Below are 5,193 nucleotides of genomic sequence, written 5' to 3' on the forward strand. Positions count from 1 at the left end.
CTCTTTAATTAACTAAATTGAATATTCAATTAATTTAATTAAAGGATTTAAATCGTCTAATACGCGTAACTAGATTAAATACATATATTTTTTTTATATATTGCGTGTTATGTATTCTTATATACGGTTTTTTAATTTATATAGTAACAATGGTTGATCAAGAACAACAAATTCAACCGCCACAAGAACAACCGTCACAGGAACAACCACAAGGACAACCACCACAACAAGCTCAATAAATCGAAATGATTCTATTACCGTTCGATAAGAAGCACAACATATGTGCTTATGTTGATCATGATGTGGCTGATTTAAGGACGTTCGGAGCTATGCTAAATTTCTTACGCCGTTCGAAGATACATTATGCAATCACTGCTAAACCTAAGGTGTATCTTAGTATAATCAGGCAGTTCTGGAACACGGCAATTTATGTTGAGGAAAGTAATTGGGTTCAAGCTACAATTAATCAGCTTCAGATCACGATTGATGTTGAGGTCATTCGTCGGGTACTTCAGTTTGACGACAGTGACGATTACCGGAGTGAATTTGACAGGACGCTGGTTAGGGGGTTATTCACAAGATTAAATTATGGGGGTGATATTCGTCGATCAATGTTGAACAAGAATGGGTTGTGTCCACCTTACAAGTATTTGTTGCATGTCTTGCTTCATTGCTTGAGTGGACGTCGCGGTGGTTTCGATGAATGTAGACTGAGCTTACAATCGGCATTTGTTGCTTTAATCCTGAACAAGCCATTCAACTATTCAGAACTCATCTTTGATCATTTGAAAGAGCAAGTTCAGCAAACTCTACCGTCAAATAAGTTCTTGATGTATCCACGCTTTCTACAATTAATTATTCAAGCTTTGATACTGGATTTGGTGATTGATCGATCGTTGGTGAACGATGTTCTTGATATGGAACATATGAAAGCTGAAACGGTGCATCGGATGTTGATTTATCGAAAGGATAAGCCACAGGACAAAAGGATGATTGGTCATATAATCAATCCAGATTATGTATGTCCTCCTAACGAGCGCTGGATCCATGATGATTCGGATTCCGAGCGTGAAGGGGGAGAAGGTGGGAACAATGATGGTGGAGATGATGATGGTAACGATGGTGATGGTGATGATGGAGCTGGTGAGCGAGCTCTGAAAGAACAACAAGATGCAGTTGATGCTGCTCTAGCTGCCACCATGAAAGCTCAGCAAGAAAGAAAACGAAAGGGTAAGGTTGTAGCTACTAATGAGCCACCAAAGAAGCCCCGTGTGTCCTCTGGGGCTGGTGTAATTATTGGTGCACCACCACCTCGTCAATCAACTACTCAAAGCTTGGCAGTGCCGCTAACTACTAGCACTCTGATGCTCACCTTGACAACGACGATGGTGTCACATGAGAGGCTCGGCTTGATTCCTCAAACGGCGTTGACCGAGATGCCGAGGCCTCCTGCTGTGCAGTCAACTGTTTCTTCCACCACTACAATGGGACCTCCTCCTTTGCCAACAACTACTTTTCCTCCGCCTCTGCCTAGTGATGTCTCTTTCATGAGAATCACTCGGCCTCAGGGACCTATTCAACCAGTTCATCCATCTGTATACAATTTGTCACCTGGACGTCAAACGGAAATGCTGCTTAATCTGTTACACTTATATGAAAATCAAATGGCAGCTGACCAACTCAATCAAGAACGACTGATGGAGAATCAACGAAAAATGATGAGTTACATTTCGTTCTGTCAGAAGGAGACCAAGTCGTTGCGTGCGATTGTTGAGTCTCAGGGGGTGAAATTAAAAGAACAAGATGAGTTAATTTTACAATTAACTTGTAAAGAAGATGCCCTCAAGAAACTAAAAAATGATGATGATGATCCTGACGAGTCTGATGCAGGAGGTGAGCCTAAACAATCGCATGGTTCATCCTCTGGTGCTGGTGTGAGTGGCGCTGATGATTCAAACAAGCAGATAATTTCATTTCAAGATCCAACAGCTGCCAAGCCGATAGAAATGATTGAGGCTAACACGGTGATATTTATTGACGAATTGGGGATAGTTAGAAGTATGGTGAACAAAGATGAGATACAGATCGGTGAGTTTTGTGGTTAGATCTTTGACAAGGGAGCAGATCTCGATTCTACTTGGGCTAAATGACGATCAGCTGACTGCATTAGAGACTGAGCCCGATGTCGAAGTGATCAATGAGAACGAAATGGAAGATGATCCATTATTTATGAATACAGATTTTATTTATGAGAACGAGGAGATTGAGATGGAGGACGTTACAGCTGATGAGTATCCGGACTTGTATCAACACGCAAATGTTGATCAAGGTGCTCCGGTATTTCATGAAGACGTAATTAAAGAAACTGAGGATGATTTGGAGAAGATTGTGCAGCGAACGGTTCCTTCACTCAAAGAAGTGACTGATGATGACATTGAAAGATGGTTTAAACGCCAGAATGTGGGTAAGATCATCAGCGCTTTTCGATATGTAGATAAAGAAAGAAAGGATACCGCTGCTGCTTGGATTGAGGCAAATCAGATGACTACCTTCAAGACTGTTTCTAAGGTGCATGGTGATATTGTCTCCTGGGTCTATGATTCAGAACTTAAGGTATGTATTGTTAAATGGGAAAAAGGTGTGCAATATTACGAGAGGATAATGGATGTTCTAACACTACCGCGTTGGGATGTACGCACCCTCGCGAGACGTCCATTTATCAATCGTGGGGGCAACCGAACTGCTGAGTGGTTTCATCAACACTTACTGTTCGAGGTCAATCATGGCTTCAAGTTCTTCAAGCCCCAGGTCCCAAGACGTAAACGTACTGATGAGATTGATCCAAGGACCGGCTGGAAGAAACTTGTTTTGAAAGTGAAGCCACCAAAGACAATGAAAAGAGTTCCTGTGAAGACAATGCCGCAAGATATTTATCTTTCTTTCAACCGTTGGTACGATGACAATCGTACTGGCGAGGCCGTTATTGTTCGTGGTCGAGGACTACAGAATGAGCTCATCAAGATAATCGATCCGATGTGGTTGGTTAATTTATCAGAGACAGACAATGACGTGCTACACAGGAAGCAGATTTTGTTTGAACGCCAAGAAGAGTACGACCTGGCTATGCAATTCCAACGTGTCGTTCGTGTATGTCATGAACATGGGATTCATAGTTGCAGAGATTGGCAGACAAAGCGTTTCAAATAAGTTAAAGACAAAGAGCTCAAGACGAGGGGGTGTCTGTTAGTGCACGGTTTTGCGTCTAGAGTCTTTGTACTTATCATTAATGTTTATTTGATTATTTTAATGTAATATTTAATGTTTATTTATCTAATTCGTTATTTTTAGTCTATTTCGCTAGGAATGTTAGTGAACTAAGACTAGTTCGTTAAGGTTAAGTCTAGTTCGCTAGGGATGTTAGCGAACTAGGACTTTATAATGTATTCCCTCCTGATTCGTCAGGGGATGTTAACGAATCAGGGGGTGGTTCGTTAAGTTAATTTATTTGACGAAGGGGATGCTGGTTCGTTAGGGGATGTTAGCGAACCAGATCGTCTTCTATAAATAGTGAACCACTGTTCACTTGTAAAATGTTGAAGTTTTGAGAGAAATTAATATTATTCAGAAAGTTTTTAAAGTATTCTCTCTCTCTCTCAAGCTTCACGTTAATCTTATTGATAATATATATTACATAACAATCGAACTAAGGTATTAAAGAGTTATATCCGTATAAATTAATATTAACATATAGATCTGGATCAGATCTAAGGTATTGATTAAAACGAGTGAAAACAAGGGATCAAACATCGGTCCATGCCATGTGCCAACCTCATGCTAGCTCTTTAATCATATTCACCTGCATGCATACTAAAATTCAGCTACGCTGAGTGAGTTCTAGTTAATCAGGCGACATACAATACATACACATATCTTACATACATACATATCTTAACCTTGTATAAATATCCATAAGAGGAACGTCACATAATATCTATTAAAATAACTATTACTATTACCCCTACTATTTATATTCTCCAAAGAAGGACACTATACATATATATATTCTCCATAGAAGGAACATCCTATGTACTTCCATAGAAGGAACACTATGCTTTCCATCAAAGGAACACTGGGATTTCCATTAAATGAACACTATGCTTTCCATCAAAAGAACACTGGGTTTTCCATTAAAGGAACACTATGCTTTCCATTTAAGGAGCACTCAATATATTATTCGTAGAGGGAACTCTATATATTGACGTGCGGTCGAAGACTCACTCAAACATAAACCAAATACAACTAGCTAGATAGCAGTAAGCGGGTATCCAACACAGGGAGTTTGTGGAAAGTGCATTACAAAGTAGCTTTATAATTATACTAAATTAAGCTAAATGCAAAAAGTAAATTCAAATATTTGGTTGTTTTGTTTTGATAAACAAAAATAACTAAAACAATTAAATGAGTTTTTAAACAATAAGAGAAACAATGCTCTCTCCCGATTTCAAGTTTCCAATGTTGATCAAGTTAACACTTATTTGTGGAATGAACTACACGAATATCGTTTTGTGAAAATGCAATTGATTGTGATAAAAGATGACTAAGTACTTGGATTACAAAAACGCAAGGTTGTCACTAAAAAATCAATTTAGTATTATTAACCCTAATTCTCTTCTACTAAATCTCGATTGCCTATGGCACCAAGAACGGATAGTCAAGAACACGAGTTCAAATCATACTAACAATTATAATACAAACTCACAATCACCATAGCAATATATTCATAAGATCAAAGATTATCCCACAAATAACATAAGCGAAAAACAAGTAATCCAATTGAAAAACCTTACAATTCGGGAGAGAACATAAAGATGATTAGCCACACATTGTTTAATTAATCATCACCTCAATTAAGATAATCCAATGAATCATAAACTCAAAACAAATGATTATAACCACCAAAGTGTTAATCTTGATCTCCAAAATCGTCTTAGGGTTGTTGTGAATGAAAAAGATGTCATGATAATGTGAAAAGCCGACCCAATTATAAGCAAAACGGCAGTTACAAAAGTGCAGCGTAGCCTCCACCGTAAGCTACGGTGGCCACCGTAGCTTACGGTGGCTTCCAAAAAGCCAAAGTTGGGTACAAACTGCCTTACGGCAGCTAAATCTTCAACTCACACCGTAGCTTACGGT

The sequence above is a fragment of the Bidens hawaiensis genome, unplaced genomic scaffold (assembly GCF_021521415.1).
Source record: "Bidens hawaiensis isolate Kalapana, Puna unplaced genomic scaffold, B.hawaiensis_p1.1 tig00016756_1, whole genome shotgun sequence".
In the NCBI taxonomy this organism is placed as follows: domain Eukaryota; kingdom Viridiplantae; phylum Streptophyta; class Magnoliopsida; order Asterales; family Asteraceae; genus Bidens; species Bidens hawaiensis.